General features: G+C 47.8%; 1 protein-coding gene across 10 annotated transcripts in view; it reads right to left on the bottom strand.

The window, feature by feature from the left end:
• LOC121575663 (microtubule-associated protein 2) overlaps positions 1-27984 on the bottom strand; it is an 87397-nt gene that overhangs the window by 49396 nt on the left and 10017 nt on the right. For 6 of the 10 annotated variants that reach the window (XM_045223181.1, XM_045223185.1, XM_045223188.1 and 3 more), the window contains exon 1: positions 10133-10425. The gene's annotated coding sequence lies outside the window, so the exon portion shown is untranslated. Of the gene's footprint in view, positions 1-10127; positions 10427-27984 lie in introns of those variants that run through there. The other 4 variants (XM_045223186.1, XM_045223190.1, XM_045223183.1 and 1 more) reach the window with 3 other exon arrangements.

Raw genomic sequence — 27984 nt, 5'->3', positions numbered from 1 at the left:
AGCTACATTCATACATACCACATTTGTCACGAATGTCTGTGGAATGCGGTAGGCCAGAGTCAAGCGCAGGACACAGAATGAAATGATGATCCACTTTATCAATTTCAATCAATTTTATTTTATATAGCCCTTCTTACATCAGCTAATATCTCGAAGTGCTGTACAGAAACCCAGCCTAAAACCCCAAACAGCTAGTAATGCAGGTGTAGAAGCACGGTGGCTAGGAAAAACTCCCTAGAAAGGCGAAAGCCTAGGAAGAAACCTAGAGAGGAACCAGGCTATGAGGGGTGGCCAGTCCTCTTCTGGCTGTGCCGGGTGGAGATTATAACAGAACCATGCCAAGATGTTCAAAAATGTTCATAAGTGACAAGCATGGTCAAATAATAATCAGGAATAAATCTCAGTTGGCTTTTCATAGCCGATCATTAAGAGTTGAAAACAGCAGGTCTGGGACAGGTAGGGGTTCCATAACCGCAGGCAGAACAGTTGAAACTGGAATAGCAGCAAGGCCAGGCGGACTGGGGACAGCAAGGAGTCACCACGGCCGGTAGTCCCGACGTATGGTCCTAGGGCTCAGGTCTCTCAGTTGGCTTTTCATAGCCGATCATTAAAGAGTTGAAAACAGCAGGTCTGGGACAGGTAGGGGTTTCGTAGCCGCAGGCAGAACAGTTGAAACTGGAATAGCAGCAAGGCCAGGCGGACTGGGGACAGCAAGGTGTCATCATGCCCGGTAGTCCTGACGTATGGTCCTAGGGCTCAGGTTCTCAGAGAGAAAGAGAGAACGAGAGAATTAGAGAGAGCATACTTAAATTCACACAGGACACTGGATAAGACAGGAGAAGTACTCCAGGTATAACCAACTAACCCCAGCCCCCCGACACATAAACTACTGCAGCATAAATACTGGAGGCTGAGACAGGAGCGGTCCGGAGACACTGTGGCCCCATCCGAAGAAACCCCCGGACAGGGCCAAACAGGAAGGATATAACCCCACCCACTCCGCCAAAGCACAGCCCCCGCACCACTAGAGGGATATCCCCAACCACCAACTTACAATCCTGAGACAAGGCCGAGTATAGCCCACAGAGGTCTCCACCACAGCACAAACCAAGGGGGGGCGCCAACCCAGACAGGAAGATTTACTGAATAGTAAAGAAAATACAAACAAAACCTCCACACAAGGGAGGAGCAAACTCGCTCACTAATGACACTCGTACAAGCAACAAACACGCACACCACACAGTGGACGTGAACAGGTTAAATAGGGAAGACCAAATAACATAATAGGGAACAGGTGTGCAACAACAGACAACAATTAGATGAACATAGAAGCATAAAACATAGAGCGGCAGCAGCTAGTACTCCGGTGACGACGAACGCCGAAGCCTGCCCGAGCCAGAAGGAAGGGCAGTCTCGGCAGAATCCGTGACAGTACCCCCACCCCCCCCACCCCCGGCCTTGGGGACAGCCAGAAGGACACGGCGCGGGGCGAGTGGGATGATCTTGATGGAATTCTCTCAACAAGGAGGGATCGAGGATATCCCTCCTAGGAACCCAGCACTGCTCCTCCGGAAGAGGGCAGGCGAAGGGGCAGGTTTCGGGTCGAGAGCCAGACCCGGTCCCCCGGTGCATACACCGGAGCTTCACTGCGTTAGCGGTCGGCGCTCGCCTTCTGTCGCCTGAAGGCCCGCTGCAGGCGTTCATGTGCAGCGTCCCAGGTCTCCTGCGAGCGCCGAACCCACTCGTCCACCGCAGGTACCTCGATCTAGCTCTGATGCCACGGTGCCAGGACCGGCTGATAACCTAGCACACACTGGAAAGGAGTGAGGTCAGTTGAGGAGTGGCGGTTGGAGTTTATAGCCATCTCTGCCCAGGGTAGGAAAACCGACCACTCCCCTTACCGGTCCTGGCAATACGACCTCAGAAACCTACCCACCTCCTGGTTGATTCTCTCCACCTGCCTGTTACTCTCGGGGTGAAAACCTGAGGTAAGGCTAACCGAGATCCCCAACCGTTCCATGAACGCACTCCAGACCCTCGATGTAAACTGGGGACCCCGATCAGACACTATATCCTCAGGCACCCCGTAGCGCTGGAAGACGTGTGTAAATAGGGCCTCGGCAGTTTGTAGGGCCGTAGGGAGTCCGGGCAGAGGAAGGAGGCGACAGGACTTAGAAAACCGATCCACAACGACCAGGATGGTTGTGTTCCCTCTTGAGGGAGGAAGATCAGTCATAAAATCCACCGATAGGTGGGACCACGGTCGTTGTTGAACGGGTAGGGGTTGTAATTTCCCTCTAGGCAGGTGTCTAGGAGCATTAAACTGGGCAGGAGGAGACATAAACCCTCACGTCCTTGGCTAAGGTGGGCCACCAGTACCTCCCACTAAGACCGTTCACTCTCTGACCGATGCCAGGGTGACCAGGGTGACGTGTGAGCCCAATAGAGCAAACGATCGCGGACCTCCAGTGGTACGTACTTCCGACCCTCTGGACACTGGGGAGGAGAGGGTTCAGTACGTGACGCCCGCTCGATGTCCGCGTCAACCTCCCACACCGGTGCCACCAGACACGATGCCGGAAGTATGGGAGTGGGCTCCACGGAACTCTCCTCCGTGTCATACAGTCGGGACAGCGCATCTGCCTTTGCATTCTGGGAGCCTGGCCTGTAAGAAAGGGTGAAAACAAAATGGGTTAGAAACATAGACCACCTTGCCTGGCGAGGGTTTAACCTCTTCGCCGCTCGGATGTACTCCAGATTGCAGTGGTCAGTCAAAATGAGAAAAGGGTGTTTAGCCCCCTCAAGCCAATGTCTCCACGCTTTCAGGGCTTTGACCACCGCCAACAACTCCCGGTCCCCCACATCATAGTTGCGCTCCGCCGGGCTGAGCTTCTTCGAAAAGAAAGCACAGGGGCGGAACTTGGGTGGCGTGCCCGAGCGCTGAGAAAGTACAGCGCCTATCCCAGCCTCGGATGCGTCCACCTCAACCGTGAAGGCCAAGGAGGGATCTGGATGAGCCAGCACTGGAGCCGAGGTGAACAGGGCCTTCAGACGACAAAAAGCCCTGTCCGCCTCAGCTGACCACCGCAGACGCACCGGTCCCCCCTTCAGCAACGAGGTATTGGGAGCCGCTACCTGACCAAAGCCCCGGATAAACCTCCGGTAGTAGTTGGCAAACCCCAAGAGTCGCTGCACCTCCTTCACCGTGGTTGGAGTCGCCCAATTACGCATGGCCGAAATGCGGTCACTCTCCATCCTCACCCCAGACGCGGACATGTGGTACCCTAGGAAGGAGATGGACTCCTGAAAGAACAGGCATTTCTCTGCCTTAGCATACAGGTCATGCTCCAACAGTCTTCTAAGCACTACGCACCAGGGACACATGCTCGTATGTCATCAATATACACTACTACCCCTTGTCTGTGCAGGTCCCTGAAAATCTCATCCACAAATGATTGGAAGACTGATGGAGCATTCATTAACCCGTATGGCATGACCAGATACTTATAATGTCCAGAGGTGGTACTAAATGCCATCTTCCACTCATCTCCCTCCCGGATACGCACTAGGTTGTACGCGCTCCTGAGATCCAATTTTGTGAAGAAGTGTGCCCTGTGCAATGATTCCGTCATACTAGCTATCAGGGGTAATGGATAGCTGTACTTGATGGTAATCTGATTTAAGCCACGGTAATCAATGCACGGGCGTAAACCACCATCCTTCTTCTTCCAAAAAAGAAACTTGAGGAGACGGGTGAAGTGGATGGCCGAATGTATCCCTGTCTCAGAGATTCGGCGACATATGTCTCCATAGCCGCCCTCTCCTCCTGAGACAAAGGATACACGTGACTCCGGGGAAGTGCAGCTCCTACCTGGAGATTTATCGCGCAATCCCCCGGACGATGGGGTGGTAATTTAGTCGCCCTCTTTTACTGAGGGCGATAGCCAAATCGGCATACTCGGCAGGAATGTGCATAGTGGAAACCTGGTTTGGACTTTCCACCGTAGTTACCCCCAAGGAATCTCCTACACACCTCCCTGAACACTGACCGGACCATCCCTTAAGAGCCCTCTGTTGCCATGAAATCTTGGGGTCATGAATGGTTAACCCGGGAAGTCCCAACACCACAGGATACGCAGGAGAATCAATCAGATAGAGGCTAATCCTCTCCTCATGACCCCCCTGCGTCCTCATCAGAAGTGGGGTGGTGACCTCTCTGATTATGCCTGACCCTAACGGGCGACTATCTAATGCGTGCACAGGGAAAGGTTTATCAACAGACACAGTAGGAATCCCTAAACTACGAGCATACTGGCGATCAATAAAATTCCCAGCCGCGCCTGAATCTACTAGCGCCTTATGCTGGAAATGGGGGGAAAATTCTGGGAAAACAATATCAATACACAAATTAGCAACAGAAGGCTCTGGGTGAGTCGGGTGCCTACTCACCTGAGACGATCGACCAGTGCCCTGCCTGCTGCCTCGACCTCCTGAGGACCCTCCCCAGCACCGACCAGCAGCGTGTCCTCTGCAGCCACAGTTGGTGCAGGGGACGGTCCCTCTCCCCGTCTCCCTAGCCGCAGCACCTCCTAGCTCCATGGGGGTAGGCTCGGAGGTGCTGGGGGATGGAATGGACGGCCCCCGATCAGAACATCCGCGGGCTGCCAACAGGTTATCCAACCTGATGGACATGTCCACCAGTTGGTCCAGGGTGAGATCGGTGTCCCTGCAGGCCAGCTCCCGATGGACGTCCTCCCTTAAGCTGCAACGATAATGGTCGATCAGGGCCCTCTCATTCCATCCCGCGCTGGCTGCTAATGTTCTAAATTCCAGCGCAAACTCCTGCGTGCTCCACATCTCCTGTTGTAGGTGGAACAGACGTTCACCCGCCGCTCTCCCCTCTGGTGGATGATCGAATACCGCCCAGAAGCGGCGGGTGAAATCCACGTAGCGGACAGTACTTGATTCAAGCACCTTCCCCGATAGACAGGAGATGAGGGCGGACACGCTCTCGTATCCCGAGGGCACCGGGTGAATGGTGGCCAGGTAGAACTCGACCTGGAGGAGAAATCCCTGGCACCCGGCAGGTGTTCCGCATATGCCCTCGGGAGCGAGAGCCGAATCCCACTGGACCCAGGTGGCAAAGTGGTGACCAGTGTTGTAGGTGGTTGAGTGGTTGAAGATGGTGACGGGATACCACCTCTCTCCCATCGTTCCATTGTCTGGAACACTCGTTCCATGGTGACCCCGAGAGTCTGAATCATTAACTCCTGACGTTGGACTCGTTCCTCCATTGTCTCGGTTACTCCGGCTGCTCCTGCTGACTACATATGGTGCGTGTTTCTGTCACGAATGTCTGTGGAATGCGGTAGGCCAGAGTCAAGCGCAGGACACAGAATGAAATGAAGATCCACTTTACTGAATAGTAAAAAAAATACAAACAAAACCTCCAAACAAGGGAGGAGCAAACCCGCTCACTAATGACACTCGTACAAGCAACAAACACGCACACCACACAGTGGACGTGAACAGGTTAAATAGGGAAGACCAAATAACATAATAAGGAACAGGTGTGCAACAACAGACAACAATTAGATGAACATAGAAACATAAAACATAGAGCAGCTAGTACTCCGGTGATGACGAACGCCGAAGCCTGCCCGAGCCAGAAGGAAGGGCAGTCTCGTGACAACATTGTTGAAGGACAACCTAGCATAATAAAGCATTGGCCACATGGGAGAAATTAGGTTTGTGTTTTTTCTCAACCACTGAACCAGTTTTATTATCAATCCATGTACTTGTTTATAATTGTGTGCCAGAAGCAGTGATGTTCCAGTGACTCTTCCCCTATAGTCTCCCAGCAGACAGCAGGGAGCTGTGTAATCAGTGAGACAGTCTAGGAGGTGGCTGAACCTCTACATTAGAGATCTACTGGGGCTGACTCAGTATTTCATTAATCATAACGCAGCATGAAGCAGAGATAATAACACACACTAGCGTGCACAGAACGTAGGAACGCAAGCGTGCAGGCGCAAACCGTGCGAACGAACGCACGAGACGCGAGAGCACACGCACATACGCACGCACGCACACACACACACACTGCAGCAACCTATCCAGATGTGCCCATCCCATCCTACTCAGCCTCATCACCAGCTTATTCTCTCCTCAACAACCTACAAACACTCACCACACACCCCACACACTCACCACACACCCTTGTCTCTTCTCCTTAGCCCACACCCTGTCTTATCAATCAACAGCCTTCTATCCTCTCCTCCACCTCTTCCCTCTATCGTCAGCAGAGTGCATGGTGGGACAGATCTGAAGAGTGGTGATGGATTGAAACGTAATGGTTCTGACAGGCAGCTCACAGCTCACAGGTATAAGCACGCAAGCGACCCACCACCCAAACACGGACACACACACACACACACGTCCAGCCTAGCCTTCATGCTATGGTATGTAAAAGACTAGCAGGTACCTACAGTATACAAGGCCTGGAGGAAGCTCTTCTTCAGAGAGAGGCCAGGTGTGAGATGTACAGACTGTCCATTAACAGCCTCAATATCTCCTACTTCAACAGCAACATTACAGTGAGATATACGGTCTGCAACAAAAGATTCAGTACAGAAATAATGTATAGCACCGTGTATTCCACATGGCATGATGTCATACCGTACCCTTTGACCGTATGACACGCTGTATCATTAGCTCACCAGTGGAGGCTGCTGAGGGGAGAATGGCTCATAATAATGGCTGGAATGGAGTTGAATGGATGGAATGGAGTGAATGGAATGGTATCAAACACATGAAAACCAGGTGTTTGATACCATTCCATTGACTCCATTTCAGCCATTATTATGAGCCGTTCTCCCCTCAGCAGCCTCCACTGTAGCTCACATACTATGTTGGTAGAAGTCACAGCACAGAAAACATATTTATTGTATTTCAATGGACCACTGGCCTCACTAAATATATTTCCATGAATGGACAATAAAGTAAGGTATCCATACAGTCCATTTATGTGACATGCTTCATGTTGCCTGTTGGGATAAGTCCATGTTTTGAAACACAGAAGCACTGTTACATGAACGTTACAATCGTCCTCTATGCCAGCTCCTACAGCACGATCACTCACTGCCATGGCAACAGTTAGTAATGAACAACCACCACCACAGGGCCCACCCTGCTGCCAAGCTGTGACCTTCCTCCAAGGGCATGGGGTTGGCACCATGCCCCCCGCCTGGGTGAGAACACCATGCTGGTATAGGGAGAGGGACACAGAGGGGCACTACCCTGTTAGCAGAGCCTTGGTGAGAGAGGGAGGGAGGGAGGGAGGGAGATAGGGAAGAGAAAGGGACACAGGGCTTTGTTTGTGTCCCAAAATGGGTGCGGGGGGACACACACGTCCCCCTCTGCGCCCGACCCTCTACTGCGTTCGCGTGTCAGTGTCTGTTTGTTCCCAGGAAAGAGAGGTTGCCTCAGAGCATGCCAGCGAGAGAGAGAGAGAGAGATGAGAGGGGACTGTGGATGTGACAGATGTCCTACCCTGGTGGCTTTGCATGTACTGCTGGGGAGGGTGTGTGCAGAGTGTGGGGAAGGGGGGAGTGTGTCTCTGTGGGCGTGTGTATCGGAGGGATGCAGTCACAAAGGGACACACTCACAGACACACTCACAGACACACACAGACTAGTGCTGAGCGATTGGTGCTTTTTGAGGTCGGTTCGACTTTGGTTTCGATTATTTTTTGTAACATTAAATGCACCATGCATTATGTGGGTATGAATAAAAGTCCCATGATGGTAGTGTCTGCCCATTACTGCTTATCACTTATTAACCATCATTTATTCACCTGACTTTACTTTAATAATAGGTCAGTTGTTGTGTATATTACATTTGTTTTATTTAATGACTTTATTATTTCATTCCAAGTCATCATCTCATCTCTATAGAGCTGCTGCCTATGCTGTCTGACAAAATCACTATTTTAGTAGTTCTTCAAAGCAAATAAGGCATACTTTTATTTGACATTTGTTTTTACATTTTACAGACGCTCTTATCCAGAGCGACTTACAGTTAGTGAGTGCATACATTATTATTTTTATTTTTTCATACTGGCCCCCCGTGGGAAACAAACCCACAACTCTGGTGTTGCAAACGCCATGCTCTACCAACTGAGCTACATCCCTGCCGGCCATTCCCTCCCCTACCATGGACGACGCTGGGCCAATTGTGCGCCGCCCCATGGGTCTCCCGGTCACGGCCGGCTACGACAGAGCCTGGATTCGAACCAGGATCTCTAGTGGCACAGCTAGACCACTGCGCCACTCGGGACTCAGGACTTTTATGACTGCTGAATACCAACTCTCAATCACTCTGATCATGTATATTCAGGTAGAAGCAACTGCTCTCTCCCTCTTGATCGCGCATTCTTCTGTCTCGTTTACATAGCATAAAACACAGGCCGTGTTCGAGAGGATCAAAACCGTAATGTATCATGGGTAAATTATGACTGACTGATTGATCTGCTAATAATAATAATGAGTAGTTATTTATGATGCAAGGTGATTTGTAGATCAGTCAGTTGGTGGTTGCCTGCACTGTCGGCTGCAATGTCCAACAAGCCCACAGACCGGACAAGTAGGCGTGCAATGGATTATGTAGTTCATTACCATGTTTTCGGTGTTAAACTATGTAGAATGTTGGCTTGTTGGAAACTACAACTCCCTACTACATCGCACAGTTCAGGCTTGATCAGATTTATCTGTAGAGAAACTGCGCAATGCTCGCATTGAGCTCACACCAAAAACATAAAATGGTTTTGGTTATTCGCTCAACACACACACACACACACACACACACACACACACACACACACACACACACACACACACACACACAGGCAGGGGCCCATGCAGCATTACATCATCCCCCCTGTGCGTCAAAAACTCCAATACTGTTTGATGCTGTATGTGACAGTGGGAAACAGTGGGTTACGTCACAAGCTATCATAGACAGCCAAAGATGGGGGACGATATGACAAATGTGTTGTGTGCTCTGTGTAAATCCCACAGAGCCACCGACAAGCATGAAGCATCCTCCCACTCTAAGACGGCTAATCATACCTACACATCTCTTCCACTCACAATTCAGTGTTTTGTCTAAAGACTCAGTAATTGAGGGGAAATGTAATCAACTCGTGTGAGCCTCCTATCTTCTCAAACACACACAGACACACACACACAGCGCAAGGAGAGTCGCCGGGCTGTCCTAGCGCTTGAATAATCAATGCCGTCTAGACACTGAGCGTCACTACATCTCTCTGAGAGAAAAAGCAGAACGCCAAACCCAGAGGTGCCCAACAAACAGCTGCAGAGTCCGCTCTCACACTCACATCCACTACATATCAGTTATGTCATAAACAATCAATGCTGACTGTAATTCATGGATCCTGTTCATGGAAGCTAACAAAAGGTAGATACTGTATGTCTAGTCCAGAAAGCATTGATTCTGCTTATTAGGGATTCTGCTTGTTAACCTCTTAACTGACATGTTCAGCAATAGGAGAGAATGAGAGGAGGAAGAAGGGAGCGAGCGAGAGAGAGAGAGAAAGAGAGGGAGAGGTGGAGGGGGAGAGGGAGGGAGAGAGAGAGAGAGAGGGAGAGGTGGAGGGGGAGGGAGAGAGAGAGAGAGAGAGAAAGAGAGGGGGAGGGGGAGAGGGAGAGGGAGAGGGAGAGAGAGAGGGAGAGGGAGAGGGAGAGGGAGAGGGAGAGGGAGAGGGAGAGGGAGAGGGAGAGGGAGAGGGAGAGGGAGAGAAGGAGAGAGATGCTAGCAGCATAGCAATGAACCGGCAGTTTTTGGCAGGCTGCTAGCCTGTCTCCACAGACAATCAAGTGACACCCTGCATTTGTGTCTAGTCACTCTAGTCAGCGTCTTATACTGCCACGGGCAGTATACACAGACAGAGACACTTTGACCTGCACTGTTGGAGCTCGGAGCTTAACATTATCACTGTACCCTGCATTTACATCTGCAACATTGTGCATGTGACTAACAAACTCTCTAAATCTCAACATCTACATCTACAGACACACACACAGACACAGACACAGACACACACACACCTTACCTGGCGAGGTGGGGCAGCTATCTTTCTGCGATTTTGTCTGCAATGATCTGGGTAAGGGAGGATGCTTGGAGTCCTGCAGAGAGAGAGAAAGAAAGAGGGAGAGAAGGAAAGAGAAAATGTGAGAAAGAGAGCAAGTCAGAAAATAATAGGTAGGCGAGAAACACGACTCTGAGAGAGACTGATTCTATCCACCGGTAGGAGAGAACACACACTCCCTCACACACGCACCATCACACTGCCTCTGAAGCGTGGGCTCGCACTCCCCCTCACACACACACACACACACACACCCTGAGCCGCTAGCAAGCCGGAGTAGGATGCTGCATCAGAGAGGAGGAAAGGAGGGGGTTGGGTTGGGAGGAGTCTCTACATGGCTGAAATGGTGTGTGTGTGTGTGTGTGTGTGTGTGTGTGTGTGTGTGTGATATGTCAATGAAAGATTGAGGGTGAGAGGAAAAAGGGGAGAGTGCATTTCTAAAGGCCATGGGGCTTATTTCATCTCTTCAGATGCATCCCCATGCTTAGTCTACAGTACTTCTCCTCAGCCCCAAAATGTGTGCGTGTGTGTGTCCATAAAAGTGCACCTGACTGTGAGTGAAAGAACACACGCACACTCACTCACAGTCAGGTGAGTGCGTGTGCACTAATGTGTGTGTGTGTGTGTGTGTGTGTGTGTGTGTGTGTGTGTGTGTGTGTGTGTGTGTGTGTGTGTACAGAAGTGTGTGTGTGTATTATGTGTGTATTGAGGAGGGGTGCAGGGCTCACCCAATGCCCCACGCTGAATAATTGTGGGCTAATTTGTAGGCAGAGAAACAAAGAGCAACACTGCAGAATCACACAGACAGAGACAGAAAGAGAGGACTGTGGAATCACACAGACAGAGACAGAAAGAGAGGACTGTGGAATCACACAGACAGAGACAGAAAGAGAGGACTGTGGAATCACACAGACAGAGACAGAAAGAGAGGACTGTGGAATCACACAGACAGAGACAGAAAGAGAGGACTGTGGAATCACACAGACAGAGAGAGAAAGAGAGGACTGTGGAATCACACAGACAGAGAGAAAGAGAGAACTGTGGAATCACACAGACAGAGAGAGAAAGAGAGGACTGTGGAATCACACAGACAGAGAGAAAGAGAGAACTGTGGAATCACACAGACAGAGAGAGAAAGAGAGGACTGTGGAATCACACAGACAGAGAGAAAAAGAGAGGACTGTGGAATCAGCAGTAGCACACTGCTAATGCTACTAATACAGCTTGCTGAAGTCCTCCTCCCATTCCCATCACACTAACCTCATAATGATATGCAGTGAAACCTCTGCAGTAGAGATACTGTCTGTGACATTGTGACCCAGTGTTGGTCGGCTTACAGTTGAACAGCAGCTAGTTGCTATGCTATCCATTTCTTAAGGAGTTTGAAGTAGAAACCGTAGCACCTATCAATTTCTTAAGGAGTTTGAAGTAGAAACCATAGCATTTCCCTCCCATGCTGACATAATAAGTGGTTGTTCAAGACCAGGACAGACCAGGACAGACAGGACAGACCAGGATAGTGGACCAGGACAGACCAGGACAGCCAGGACAGACAGGACAGCCAGGACAGACCAGGACAGCCAGGATAGACCAGGACAGACCAGGACAGACCAGGATAGTGGACCAGGACAGACCAGGACAGCCAGGACAGACAGGACAGCCAGGACAGACCAGGACAGCCAGGATAGACCAGGACAGACCAGGATAGTGGACCAGGACAGACCAGGACAGCCAGAACAGCCAGGACAGACCAGGATAGTGGACCAGGACAGACCAGGACAGCCAGGACAGCCAGAACAGCCAGGACAGACCAGGATAGTGGACCAGGACAGACCAGGTCAGCCAGGACAGACCAGGTCAGACAAGGACAGTGGACCAGGACAGTGGACCAGGACAGTGGACCAGGACAGTGGACCAGGACAGTGGACCAGGACAGTGGACCAGGACAGTCGACCAGGACCAACCTCAGCCTCACTCTCTAATAAACATGTCACTGTCTCAGAACTTCACATCATTATTTTCATGCCAAAAAAATAGTGATGGGGTGAAAACACACGACTTTAACGATGCTCTAGACGACAACTCTACAGAAAACCTCCTAATATTCGTGCTGCCTAAGCCAGTAGTCCTAGCCCAGCAGAAAGGAATGATCCCCACCTCTCCCTACGGACTAACTCAGTGAGTTAAAGGGGTAAAGGGGTGAAAGGGTTAATGAAACCCCAGTGAGGTGTAGACAGAGGCCTGTCAACACTGCCTCTGAGCAGACCCATGCCAGCCTTGATTAAAGCCTGCTGCAGCAGCTAAAGGGATAACGCTAAGCTAACTGTAAGACAAGTGCCTAGTTAGTTAGCGTAGTCGCTAGCAGCTAATCTCCCTTTTTTAAAATTATTACTATTATAATTGTTATTATTATTATGAACAAAACAATGACAAAAAACAGAAATATACAAACAAGAGTACATAAACCTAACAGACAGGGTTATTACACATCAAGATACATTTTCAATTTGTCAAAAGGTTTTATGGTATATATTGCTTTTTTGTTTTTACACTTAATAATTTCAAAAAAAAAATATTTCAATTCTATCTTAAACAATGTGAAGAGGGGTTTGTTATCAGCCCACTTCATTTTATGGATAAAGAATCTTCCATGCAAAATAAACAAATTAACAATGAAAGTTAAATCAGAGTTCAAAATTAACATTAATAGGTTATTTTAAAATGAAATCTTCTAACTCACTCCAAAATCTTCAGACATTCCAGTATATTCTAGCAGAGGGAATAGTAACATCTTGACATAGTTTTCTTAGGTACATGTTATTACATTTAGAGTTTAAAATGTCAATTCCTTCTAGCTGTATTGAGGCGACAAAATCCTTAACAGCTGCACTTGGAGTCCTGTTATTTTCTCCTAAAAGAAGAATAGCACCTTTAGAGACCACTCTAACCACTATTTGAAACTCCCCAGGAGTGAATGTAACATTGTATGTTGTCATGAATTCTGGATAATCATATAGTTGTCCATCCTTATTCAATAATTGTTTAACCCAGATAATGCTGTTGTCAAACCAGTTCTGGAAAAACAAATACTTGTTTTTGTATTTTATGTCTTTATTATTCCAGATTGTATATATATGTGGGGGAAAATTATGTTTGTACATAAGTTTCCAAGTTAGAAGTACATGTTTATGAAAGTTAGCAAGCTTAACAGGGACCTTACCCACATCAAGGTTGCATTTGAGTAAGAATTCTAGACCACCAATCTGTTGGAATATTAAATTAGGGATTATATTCCAAATGCAATCCTTATTTCTTAAATAGTTGTGTATCCATTTGATTTTAAAGATTATATTAGAGGATTTAAAATCCAGAGCATTCAACCCTCCCTCACTTTGGTTGCTACATATTACCGCTTTTCTTAAATAATGAGGTTTATTCCTCCATATGAAGTTAAATAATTTAGTATCAACCATTTTAGTTACTGACAGAGGAACATCCAATGCAAGGGAGGTATAAAGTAATATGGACAGACCTTCAGATTTTGACAAAAGTACACATCCAGATAAAGAAAGATCTCTTAATAACCAGGAGTTAAATCTCTTTCCAATTTTCTCTACAATAGGAGAGAAATTTAAGTTGACCCTTTCTTTCTGATCTTTGCCAACTTTAATACCAAGATATGTGATCACATCTTTTACAGGGATATTACATACTGAATTTAAGTCACATCTTTTCAACGCAAATAATTCACATTTCCTAATGTTCAGAGATAAACCAGATACATGTGAGAAGGCATTAATACATTCAATAGCTTTATGATATTTTTTTTAAATGGTGGCGTCGTCAGCCAGTTGTGAACATTTGATCTCTTTATCTTGTATCTGAATAGCCCTAAAACTATCCTTATTGATATGAAGTGCCATAACTTGTGTGACCAATAAAAATAAGAAAGGAGAAATTGGGCATCCTTGTTTAATTCCGTGTCTAATCAAAATATCGAAGAGTCTCAAAAAGAAAATAATGTTCAACTGTATCAAAAGCTTTGTAAAAGTCTACAAATAAAATAAAGCTAATCTCCCTCAGCACCCACTGGGGAAGCAGCTGCCGCATAGCGCCAATCTGCTCCCACACTGTCAACAGACAGGCAGAGACCGGCTGCAGCCACCACACTGCATTTTAGGTCTTCACACTTTATTTACCCACCAGCACTGTGGCATCTGCTCTCATTTAGCTCTAGACAAACGCATCATTAAATGTTAGCTCAGTGTGTTAGCTAGTTAGCGGCTAGTTAGCGACTTGGCAAGTGGTCTTAGCCTGAAGGTGTTGTAGCACATGCTAAATGGTTCATAGGCGTCTCAGAAGAAGCATCTCTGAAAGAGAAATAAAGGAATTTCTATGGTGTCCAGGGGTGCATTATGGGGCTCAAATCCCATTGCTGAGCCCCAGGCTAATCTCAAATTAAAAGGTAATCCCATTGGCAGGATTGGAGGGTGCAGGGGTGACTGGGACAGTCAAATTGAAGTCAACACTATGATCTGGATTAAAGGAGCGGATCATATAATCTCAATGAAACTAGATCGTTTTCTGCTTCATCCAGATATGTATTATAATTTAGATTAAACTCTACTTTGTGAAGCAGAGACAACACAAAAAGCCTTGATGAGCGTGTGACTTTTCCTTTGACCAAATCTACTGATGATTCATACATACAGTACCGAAACTTCCTTCCATTCTATACTGTTTACATTGTTTTGAACATTGTTAGGAGTGGTAGGGAAGATGTTTGATGTAAAGAGTGCTGTCTAAGCCATTCACTTTACAGTTCCTCTCCAAGACTAATATCCTGTTTATTCCTTTTGTCAAACAATCCCTCTTCACCTGTAGGGATGAGCCTATCTATCCTCCATCCCTCCATAACCACTGACACCAGCTGCTCCTCTGGCACCTTTCTGGCTGCACATAGGTCTGTCTGGACCACATTGCACCACTGGAGCCCCACTGACCAACATGGCACCAGCAGAGGAACTGAAGCTCAGCTGGACAGCAAGGCTACTTTAGGGATTCCCTTTAGAATCTAATCTAGCTGTGCAGGGCTGGAGGGCTGGAGGGCTGGAGGGCTGGAGGGCTGGAGTGCTGGAGGGCTGGAGGGCTGGAGTGCTGGAGGGCTGGAGTGCTGGAGGGCTGGAGGGCTAGAGGGCTGGAGTGCTGGAGGGCTGGAGGGTTGGAGGGCTGGAGGGTTGGAGGGCTGGAGGGCTGGAGGGCTGGAGGGCTGGAGTGCTGGAGTGCTGGAGGGCTGGAGTGCTGGAGGGCTGGAGGGCTAGAGGGCTAGAGGGCTAGAGGGCTAGAGGGCAGGAGGGCTAGAGGGCAGGAGGGCTGGAGGGCTGGAGGGCTGGAGGGCTGGAGTGCTGGAGGGCTGGAGGGCTAGAGGGCTAGAGGGCTAGAGGGCTAGAGGGCAGGAGGGCTAGAGGGCTGGAGGGCTGGAGGGCAGGAAAACAAACTGGCGCTTGAATGAGCGTAGTATAGAGTGCCATTATTACCATGTAAGAAATTCGAATACTGCTATTTTGCCACTGAGAGTGTAGTCTCAGAAACGAGACACCTTCTCCCCAAACTCTAGCCTAAGAAACAGAGAAAGGGATACCTCATAACATGTTGTTGCAGTGAATCTCCACTACCAGTATAACAGGCATTGATGTTAAATCAGAGGACAGATCAACTAAAAGACACAGGTCTGGCCATTTAAAGACACTGACACATCTCCCTGTATGCCAACTCATTAGAGTCATGGTCAAGGCCATGGTCATTGGTCAGGCCTCTTAAAGGGATAGTTCACCCAAATATTAGCATTTTTCACGCATCATGTCCAAATCATCCTAAAGTATCTAAAATTGATTGTAAAGCTCAACAAAGTCACTTGTGCAAACAGTGCCGTGTCCCCTAGCCCTGTACTCCAGCCCTGTACTCTAACCCTGAACTCCAGCCCTGTACCCTAGCCCTGTACCCCAGCCCCAGCCCTGTACCCCAGCCCTATACCCTAGTCCTGTACCCTAGCCCCAGCCCCAGCCCTGTAACCTAGCCCTGTACCCTAGCCCTGCACCCCAGCTCTGCACCCCAGCCCTCTACCCCAACCCCAGCCATGTACCCCAGACCCAGTCCTGTACCCTAGCCCTGTAACCTAGCCCTGTACACCAGCCCCAGCCCCAGCCCCAGCACTGTACCCTAGCCCTGTACCCTAGCCTTGTACCCCAGCCCTGTACCCTAGCCCTATAACCTAGCCCTGTACCCTAGCCCTGTACCCCAGCCCCAGCCCCAGCCCTGTACGCTAGCCCTGTACCCCAGCCCCAGCCCTGTACCCTAGCCCTGTACCCCAGCCCCAGCCCTGTACCCTAGCCCTGTACCCCAGCCCCAGCCCTGTACCCTAGCCCTGTACCCCAGCCCCAGCCCTGTACCCTAGCCCTGTACCCCAGCCCTAGATAGGTAGGTAGGTAGGTACACTACCGTTCAAAAGTTTGGGGTCACTTAGAAATGTCCTTGTTTTCGAAAGAAAACATCAAAATAACATAAAATTGATCAGAAATACAGTGTAGACATTGTTAATGTTGTAAATGGCTATTGTAGCTGGAAACGTCTGGTTTTTAATGGAATATCTACATAGGCGTAAAGAGGCCCATTATCAACAACCATCAGTCCTGTGTTCCAATGGCACGCTGTGCTTGCTAATCCAAGTTTATCATTTTAAAAGGCTAATTGATCATTAGAAAACCCCTTTGCAATTATGTTAGCACAGCTGAAAACGGTTGTGCTGATTAAAGAAGCATTAAATCTGGCCTTCTTGAGACTAGTTGAGTATCTGGAGCATCAGCAATTGTGGGTTCGATTACAGGCTAAAAATGGCCAGAAACAAATAACTTTCTTCTGAAACTCGTCAGTCTATTCTTGTTCTGAGAAATGAAGGCTATTCCATGTGAGAAATTGCCAAGAAACTGAAGATCTCGTACAACGCTGTGTACTACTCCCTTCACAGAACAGCGCAAACTGGCTCTAACCAGAATAGAAAGATGAGTGGGAGGCCCCGGTGCACAACTGAGCAAGAGGACAAATACATTAGAGTGTCTAGTTTGAGAAACAGACACCTCACAGGTCCTCAACTGGCAGCTTCATTAAATAGTACCCGCAAAACACCAGTCTCAACGTCAACAGTGAAGAGGCGACTCCGGGATGCACAGTCACCGGATCTCAACCCTATTGAGCTGTTGTGGGAGCAGCTTCAGGAAGCATGGGGTGAAATCTCTTCAGATTACCTCAACAAATTGACAACTAGAATGCCAAAGGACTGCAAGGCTGTAATTGCTGCAAATGGAGGATTCTTTGACGAAAGCAAAGTTTGAAGGACACAATTATTATTTATATTAAAAATCATTATTTCTAACCTTGTCAATGACTACATTTCCTATTCATTTTGCTATATTTCCTGTTCAAACTCATTTCATGTATGTTTTCATGGAAAACAAGGACATTTCTAAGTGACCCCAAACTTTTGAACGGTGGTGTAAGTAGAGAGTGATAGGTAGGTAGAGAGTGATATGTAGGTAGAGAGTGATAGGTAGGTAGAGAGTGATAGGTAGGTAGAGAGTGATATGTACAGTACCAGTCAAAGGTTTGGACACACCTACTCATTCAAGGGTTTTCCTTTATTTTTACTATGTTCTACATTGTAGAATAATAGTGAAGACAACAAAACTATAAAATAGCACATATGGAATCATGTAGTAACTAAAAAAGTGTTAAAAAAATCAAAATATATTTTATATTTGAGATTCTTCAAAGTAGCCACCCTTTGCCTTGATGACAGCTTTGCACACTCTTGGCATTATCTTCTGATATGTAGGTAGAGAGTGATATGTAGATAGAGAGTGATATGTAGGTAGAGAGTGATAGGTAGGTAGAGAGTGATATGTAGGTAGAGAGTGATAGGTAGGTAGAGAACAAGATATTATATTTTGGCTCTACTTGAGTGTGATGGTTTCCAGAGCTCTTGACCATTGGAAGTCCCTAAGAGGTACAGTATCTGCTCTGCTGCATCCCTAACAGTCAACTAAACTAATAAAAAACACTTGTCTGTCTTCCCATAAGTACCCTGAGAATATACAGTATCTGTCCTGTCCCTAGCCAAGAACACACAGCAAACACACTCATTGGCCAAGCACATGGGGTGAAGCTGTTAACACAAATCTGACAAGACTGACTGTTGCCGATTTCAGTCCTTTCTCTGTCCCAAATGGTACCCTATTCCCTATATAGTGCACTACTTTAGACCAGAGTCTATGGGGTGCACAACATAGGGAATAGTGTGCCATTAGGGATGCATCCCTTATTCAACTGTAGGACTGGCAGAGGCCCATAGACTGCCACTTTATGGAATTATGGGAAAGTCCTGACTCTCTCTCTCTCTCTCTCTCTCTCTCGCTCTCTTTCTCTCTCTTTCCAACACACACACACACACACACACACACACACACACACACACACACACACACACACACACACACACACACACACACACACACACACACACACACACACACTAGGGAGTCAGCTGCTGGATGAGGAGTCCATAGACCGTGTCTCTCCCTCTCTCCCGACCATTCTTCATTCCCACGTTATTCCGGCATTTTCCTTCTGATAGGCAGCACACAGGAAACTCCTCATATGTGAAATATGTCTCTGAGAGGCCCATTTAGAACAGAGGCAGAGTGATTTGGAAGGGGAGCGGAAGTGTAGAGAGGGGTCATGTTTATGAGAGGGAGGAGGGAGAGGGGTGATGCAGAGAGGGGTAGAGAAAGGGGAAAGAGAGGGGGAGAGAAAGGGGGAGTGAAAGGGTGAAGAGAGGGGAGAGAAAGGGGGAGAGAAAGGGGGAAGAGAGGGGGAGAGAAAGGGGGAAGAGAGGGGGAGAGAAAGGGGGGAAGAGAAAGGGGGAGAGAAAGGGGGAAGAGAAAGGGGGAAGAGAAAGGGGGAAGAGAAAGGGGGAGAGAAAGGGGGAAGAGAAAGGGGAAGAGAAAGGAGGAAGAGAAAGGAGGAAGAGAAAGGGGGAAGAGAAAGGGGGAGAGAAAGGGGGAAGAGAAAGGGGGAGAGAAAGGGGGAGAGAAAGGGGAGAGAAAGGGGGTAGAGAAAGGGGGAGAGAAGGGGGGAAGAGAAAGGGGGAAGAGAAAGGGGGAGAGAAAGGGGGAGAGAAAGGGGAAAGAGAAAGGGGGAGAGAAAGGGGGACGAGAAAGGGGGAAGAGAGGGGTGAGAGAGCGTTCAACTGGTTTTATGGATTTTCATAAACTTGTATAATATGTGTTAGGGCGTGTGCCTGCCAGTGTGTGTGTGTGTGTGTGTATATATATATGCGCACACGTCTGTGGGTTTGAAATGGTGCATGTGGTGTGTGTGTGTGTGTGTGCGTGCCCGTGTGTGCTCCCACGTGTGCACGTTTTACAGAAACCACAGGGTGTAACCCATTGGCTTTGAAGTGCTCTCTAAAACACAGGCTACTGTACACCATCCACAGTATTCCAGATGACTCACTGCCTCAGAGGCCATGCAGGCCAATGGAAAAACAGCAACATCACTTTCTCACAGAGAAACACTGCATGACCTGACACTACCCCAGAACAGGTTGGTTTAGCTGACACTACCCCAGAACAGGTTGGTTTAGCTGACACTACCCCAGAACAAGTTGGTTTAGCTGACACTACCCCAGAACAAGTTGGTTTAGCTGACACTACCTCAGAACAGGGTGGTTTAGCTGACACTACCCCAGAACAAGTTGGTTTAGCTGACACTACCTCAGAACAGGGTGGTTTAGCTGACACTACCCCAGAACAGGGTGGTTTAGCTGACACTACCCCAGAACAGGGTGGTTTAGCTGACACTACCCCAGAACAGGGTGGTTTAGCTGACACTACCCCAGAACAGGGTGGTTTAGCTGACACTACCCCAGAACAGGGTGGTTTAGCTGACACTACCCCAGAACAGGGTGGTTTAGCTGACACTACCCCAGAACAGGGTGGTTTAGCGGACACTACCTCAGAACAGGGTGGTTTAGCTGACACTACCTCAGAACAGGGTGGTTTAGCTGACACTACCCCAGAACAGGGTGGTTTAGCTGACACTACCTCAGAACAGGGTGGTTTAGCTGACACTACCCCAGAACAGGGTGGTTTAGCTGACTATACCCCAGAACAGGGTGGTTTATCTGACACTACCCCAGAACAGGGTGGTTTATCTGACACTACCCCAGAACAGGGTGGTTTAGCTGACTATACCCCAGAACAGGGTGGTTTAGCTGACACTACCCCAGAACAGGGTGGTTTAGCTGACTATACCCCAGAACAGGGTGGTTTATCTGACACTACCCCAGAACAGGGTGGTTTAGCTGACACTACCTCAGAACAGGGTGGTTTAGCTGACACTACCCCAGAACAGGGTGGTTTAGCTGACACTACCCCAGAACAGGGTGGTTTATCTGACACTACCCCAGAACAGGGTGGTTTAGCTGACACTACCCCAGAACAGGGTGGTTTATCTGACACTACCCCAGAACAGGGTGGTTTAGCTGACTATACCCCAGAACAGGGTGGTTTAGCTGACACTACCTCAGAACAGGGTGGTTTAGCTGACACTACCCCAGAACAGGGTGGTTTAGCTGACTATACCCCAGAACAGGGTGGTTTAGCTGACACTACCCCAGAACAGGGTGGTTTATCTGACTATACCCCAGAACAGCTGCACTACCAATGACTCACTCAGTCCCTCCCCTTACAGACAGACTAAAACTAGTAGTGGTGTTAGACTATGTGTGATACACACACAGACAGTCAGTGTATACAGCAGTCCCTGATCTTTCAGAACAGATAACTACAGCCAGCTGCTCATTAAATGTGATCCCACAAAATAAAACTAACAGAAAAATGATGAGACAAAGCTACAATTCAAAGCACAAATCTCCCTTCAGATCTGTGCCTTCCTGTCTGCTCATTGGGTAAGAAGAGGAAGAAAGCAGACTGAAACGACCCTGGTTGTAAACACACGTAAACAGTCAACTCTATTTCTTGAACTGCATTGTTGGTTAAGGGCTTGTAAGTAAGCATTTCACGGTAAGGTCTACACCTGTTGTATTCTACGCATGTGACAAATAAAATTTGATTTGATTTGATGTAAGAAGCCTAACATGCCTCAGAGATGGATGGGGTATGTCTTTAGCGTGGGGGGTTAGTGGGTGTAATTTGTAGGAGGCATGTTGTCATGTTGTCTCCGCTAAGTCTATCCTGTGGGGCTCCCAGACCCTCCATCAAGCCCTCACACGGCCCCATCTGGTCCACATTAGTACCCAGGCAGGAGGCTCAAGGACCTGACTACCTGTGGACACACACTGGGCCTACCTGCAGGAAGGACCACAACTGTTTTTCAACACCCCCTGGTCCATGGGTCGGCATGTCAGATCTGTCAGATCAATATCTCACACTGATTAGTCTTTTGTCAAATAATAATATAATAATATATGCCATTTAGTTCCAAAGCGACTTATAGTCATGCATGCATACATTTCTCATATGGGCCCCAGCGGGAATTAATCCCCAACCCTTGGCCTTAAAAGCACCAGGCTCTACCAACTGAGCTACACAGGACCAATTTGTCAGCGTCTCATAGGGAAGAAAGTGTTCATCAGCCTTTGGTTCATTACTAAAGGGAGTGTGAGGTTTAGCAGATCATGCCACACAGATCTAGAGCAGTGTGGACATACGTGTCACTGTAACTGAGAGAAGAGGAAGTCTCTGGAAGTCATCAGCCCACAGACGGAGGTTAGAGACAGCTGTAAAGTCTCTGGAAGTCATCAGTCCAGCAGACGGAGGTTAGAGACAGCTGTAAAGTCTCTGGAAGTCATCAGCCCAGCAGACGGAGGTTAGAGACAGTTGTAAAGTCTCTCAAAGTCATCAGCCCAGCAGACAGCTGCAAAGGACTTTTACTGCCCTGGAGAGGATGCCACACACGCTCGCTCACACATATGCTTAGTCGCATGCAAGTCCGCGCACACACACCAATGGAACCAACGAAAGCTTCTCAATCAAGGTACTTTCACCATGTCCACCCATACATACATATTTCTAATAACAAGCATGTAATTCATTATGCAAGATATGGGCTGCTACATCCTTGATCGATTGACGGTCTAAAAAGCGAAGAGCACTTCAACCACTGGGAGACCTCACCACTGTCTAATAGTTGTACCTTGAAGTGAGCAGTGTGTATTAAATCATTAGAGGAAGAGGCTGTTGGATTTTCCGCTCCCTGGGAGGAAGTGGATGTGAAGATCTATAGGTCAAGCTAAAAGGAATATGACAGCTGTGTGTGTGTGTGTGTGTGTGTGTGTGTGTGTGTGTGTGTGTGTGTGAGTGTGTGTTCAGCACATACAGTCTCTTAACACTAATCATTTCCTGTACTCATGCGGTCCAAGTGCAAGGTCACTAATTACAGTGAAAGTGAGGAGCCAATTGCAGGTCAGGATTTTGAGTAGTCCAGTATGAACAATGATCAATGTGATCTGGTCAACAACTATAAACCCCATACAGATGTGAACTACTATAAGCTCTATTTTAATCAAATATGAACAAATACTAAATCTTTGTCATCCACATTCATTATACTTGGGTTTGCTGGTTGTCTGTTTCTAGACTTGCACAACTCTGCAGTGATGAGCTACAATACAAGTCAACGCCAACTTTGTTTCCATGTAACTGAACGAGCCAGTAACCATGGTTACCACAAATCAGGTCTATATCAGACCCAAGGCAAGACAATCATAGCTGTTATTGGGACTTTGTTCACAACCAGTTAGAGAATGAGAGACAGAAGAGAGAAAAGAAGAGAGAGAGAAATAGACAGAGGAGGAGGAGGAGGAGGAGGAGGAGGAGGAGGAGGAGGAGGAGGAGGAGGAGGAGGAGGAGGAGGAGGAGGAGGAGAGAAAGACAGAAGGAGAGAGAAAGAAGAAGGGAGGTAGAGTGAGGGTGTGACAGTGAAAAAGGAGAGTGGGGGAAGAAGGGAGGTAGAGTGAGGGTGTGACAGTGAAAAGGAGAGTGGGGGAAGAAGGGAGGTAGAGTGAGGGTGTGACAGTGAAAAGGAGAGTGGGGGAAGAAGGGAGGTAGAGTGAGGGTGTGACAGTGAAAAGGAGAGTGGGGGAAGAAGGAAGGTAGAGTGAGGGTGTGACAGTGAAAAGGAGAGTGGGGGAAGAAGGGAGGTAGAGTGAGGGTGTGACAGTGAAAAGGTGAGTGGGGGAAGAGAGACTCCTCTGCAGTCTGCATCAATGATGACAGCAATCTCTCAGGCTCTGTGAAGCACATGTCAATGTCCCCTGCCAACACGCTGCAACATCCTCTACGCTATTGGAAGCAGAATGACTTCAAGAAACTGGAATGTCCTTCCTTGCTATGAATAGTTCTTCATCTCTGACCTTGTGGTATCAAGTTTCATTATCTAACCTAACCTTTATAAAAGCTAAATAACCAGGGCCAAAAGTGAAACCCAAAGGAAGTTAGACCTCAGCCACAAGCTAGCTATCCTATCTCCTCCACTGTGTCAATCACCTGTGAACAGACAGACAGACAGACAGACAGACAGACAGACAGACAGACAGACAGACAGACAGACACAGAGACAGACAGCGACAGACAGAGACAGAGACAGACACAGAGACAGACAGAGACAGAGACAGAGACAGAGACAGAGACAGAGACAGAGACAGAGACAGAGACAGAGACAGAGACAGAAAGACAGACAGACAGACAGACAGACAGACAGACAGACAGACAGAAGGACAGAGACAGATAGTGCTGGTGGTGCATCAGTCATCAACCACCGAGGGACTCCTGCACCAAGTATGCACCCTTGTGACATCCTTGTTCCATGGCTCTGTCACATTGACTCAACTCATCACTACTGCAGACTGAGGGGAATGACGCTGGGCAGGCCCAACTGGGGTTGTGTGTGTGTGTGTGTGTGCGTATGTGTGTGACTGAGACTGTGTATGTTTTCACTAGCTCAGATATGAATGCAGATAAAGGGTTTAATCTTCCAGCTCTTTCCTTCATGTTTTGGATCATCCTGAAAGACAGCTCCAGTATTGTGAGAGGTCATCCTGAAAGACAGCTCCAGTATTGTGAGAGGTCATCCTGAAAGACAGCTCCAGTATTGTGAGAGGTCATCCTGAAAGACAGCGCCAGTATTGTGAGAGGTCATCCTGAAAGACAGCTCCAGTATTGTGAGAGGTCATCCTGAAAGACAGCTCCAGTATTGTGAGAGGTCATCCTGAAAGACAGCTCCAGTATTGTGAGAGGTCATCCTGAAAGACAGCTCCAGTATTGTGAGAGGTCATCCTGAAAGACAGCGCCAGTATTGTGAGAGGTCATCCTGAAAGACAGCTCCAGTATTGTGAGAGGTCATCCTGAAAGACAGCTCCAGTATTGTGAGAGGTCATCTTGAAAGACAGCTCCTTTGTACTGGGCTCATCTCCTCTGGGAGAAGGGATCTTTGACCCTGCGGTGACAATGGAGAAGGGCGTGTGTGCATGTGTGTGTGTGTGTGTGGCCGTAACCTCACTTTGGAGTGGATGAGGGTAGCAGGAGTGGGGAGCCTGGGGAGGGTTCCCCTACCAGGGAGCATGTGGAGTGGGAAAGGGGGCTGTCACGTGGGGCCCTAGAGCCTGGAGCAGATGGCCTGAGATTAGCATGTGAATGAGGGGAGGACTGAAGACAGAGCCTTGGGGGGCCCCTGGTAGCGGTGGCCCTGTTCAAAGACACTGTCTGTGATAGATAGGTCAGCTCAGGGACTCTTCAGAGAAGCCTAATTTGTGTTTATCAATTACATAAGAAGAAGAAGTGGTGGGTTGCAGAGGACTGCAGAGACCATAGCCTGGTCCCAGATCTCTTTGTGCTGTATCGCCAACTTGTTATAAATGCCCATGACCATAGGAGTTGGATATACAGCACAAACAGATATGGTACCAGGCTAGAAACAGACATGGTACCAAGCTAGAAACAGATATGATACCAGGCTAGAAACAGATATGGTACCAGGCTAGAAACAGATATGATACCAGGCTAGAAACAGATATGGTACCAGGCTAGAAACAGATATGGTACCAGGCTAGAAACAGATATGGTACCAGGCTAGAAACAGATACGGTACCAGGCTAGAAATGGATATGGTACCAGACTAGAAACGGATATGGTACCAGGCTAGAAACAGATATGGTACCAGGCTAGAAACAGATATGGTACCAGGCTAGAAATGGATATGGTACCAGGCCAGAAACAGATATAGTACCAGGCTAGAAATGCATCTTTGCCAAAGTGTTTTGTTCTTAGATCCACACCCTGAAAGCACAACACACCTGTCATGAGAGCCATGTAGCCAACACATGCTACAGCGAGCACGAAGTGACTAATATCAAAACAACACACGCCGACGCCTACCTCAGGAGATGGTCATCAAAGCTAGCTAGCTACAGGCTAGACATGACAGAGACGCTGATAACATCAGACCACATACCAGTGGCTGCCTGAGCAGCTTTGAAGCCCAACTCTGTCACCGTACACATCATGACACATCATACATCACAGAGACAGACAGTAAGTGTGTGGAGAATCAAAGCAGACTCAACAAACAACAACAACAACAACAACAACAACAACAACGGTGAGATGTATTTGTGCTGTGAATACCTTGAGAAATGCTTTTAGGAAATCTGCTTTTATACATTCTTCAGATACACTCTTAAGGCTATCTTACTGTCATCGAAGCCTTCTTCCAAATCTTGAGCTATTGCTGTCAAGTGACTCTCGAGTATGTCCTTGGTACGCTGAGTAGAAAAAGGACACAGTGACCAAATAGCCGCATCGTTACATGTAATGGACAGCACAGCGCCGCAGGCTCTGTAAACCAACCTTTGTCGCGACACGGTCACTGCAAAAGCCCACAAATTACATCAGCAGGGTTAATCGAGGAAGGTAAACACCAGATTACTGTTTTGTTGTTCCCGAGAGGCTAAGAATCCAGAGGAATGTTAGAGAGGAATAAAGTGTTCAGTGTCTCATATTCCCCATATATTCATTTAAAAAGACGCACACATAGACAACATGGACCATGGATAGATGAAAGCTATTGGCTAGCTCTCGTTGTTATACAAGGAAGTTGTAATCCTTCCTGAAGCCATCGGTCCTGTTCAAGAGGCCAAAATGTTATTGAATGTTCAGATAGAAATGTCTTGTGTAGAACAGATATGGTTGCTTGTCATGTAGAATAAGGAATTGTTTCTATCTGAACGTTTCACCTCACTGAATACACCCCAGGGTCTAATGGTGAGTCAGGCAGTTAGTGGCCCAGACACCTACCACACGTCAGCATGGCATGCCTGGTAAAGCACACGTTCACGCCAACATGGACCCAAACACAGATCACTGTCAAACTAACACTACTCTGAGGTCAGTTTGGGAGGGACGTTCTTCATGCCATAGTCAAATTACCATGGTAACACCAATAAGAGGAGAGTGCGCTCGAGGGTCATAGGGCAACGTTTGTTTTAATCAGGGAATTCCTGGACTCACTATTTGTCCTGTGAGATTGAAACTAATGTGCTATGAAGAGGTTACTTAAGCAATAAGGCCCTTAGCCATGGTATATTGGCCATATACAACAAACCTCAGAGGTGCCTTATTACTAATATAAACTGGTAACCAATGTAATTAGAGCAGTAAAAATAAATATTTTGTCATACCTATGGTATAAGGTCTGATATACCACAGCTTTCAGCCAATCAGCATTCAGGGCTCGAACCATCCAGTTTATAAAAAGCATTGTAACAGTTGTCATAAACATCTATGACCCCCCAAACCTCCCAAATAGGACAGTAGTGTAGAGTAGAGTAGTGAACAGTAGAGTAGAGTAGAGTAGTGTACAGAAGAGTAGTGTAGAGTAGAGTAGTGTAGAGTAGTGTAGTGTAGAGTAGTGTAGAGTAGTGTAGTGTACATTAGAGTAGTGTAGAGTGGAGTAATGTAGAGTAGTGTAGTGTAGAGTAGTGTAGAGGATATGCAGAGTGTTTTGGGGTAGCCTGCCCCTGCTGTATGGCCATCTCTCTGCTCTCTGGCTCCATCTAAATAGTAGACAGTGAAACACAGAGGCCCTATAGATCCAGACAGTGAAACACAGAGGCCCTATAGATCCAGACAGTGATACACAGAGACAATATAGATCCAGAGAGTGAAACACAGAGGCCCTATAGATCCAGACAGTGAAACACAAAGGCCCTATAGATCCAGACAGTGAAACACAGAGGCCCTATAGATCCAGACAGTGAAACACAGAGGCCCTATAGATCCAGACAGTGAAACACAGAGGCCCTATAGATCCAGACAGTGAAACACAGAGGCCCTATAGATCCAGACCGTGAAACACAGAGGCCCTATAGATCCAGACAGTGAAACACAGAGGCCCTATAGATCCAGACAGCGAAACACAGAGGCCCTATAGATCGAGTAAGCCTCAAAGGGCTGATCCCTCAAGGGTTTGGTTTCCATGGCAGGGGTTGTCGTGGTGAGGGAGTCCCTTGTGGGGCCCACTGGGCACTAGGCAGTCAACACTTTACAGAGATCAGGGGGTTGTAGCTAGAGGAGGACATACCAATACAGAGTGGAGGGCTGACTACCGTACCACTACTAATAAAGGTGCAGATCAAGTCTAGTGCCAAGATGAGAGTGTGAGAGCCTGTGTGTTGGGGTGTCCAG

Source organism: Coregonus clupeaformis, chromosome 10 (assembly GCF_020615455.1).
Source record: "Coregonus clupeaformis isolate EN_2021a chromosome 10, ASM2061545v1, whole genome shotgun sequence".
In the NCBI taxonomy this organism is placed as follows: Eukaryota; Metazoa; Chordata; class Actinopteri; order Salmoniformes; family Salmonidae; genus Coregonus; species Coregonus clupeaformis.
This window is presented reverse-complemented; position numbering and strand designations above follow the sequence as displayed.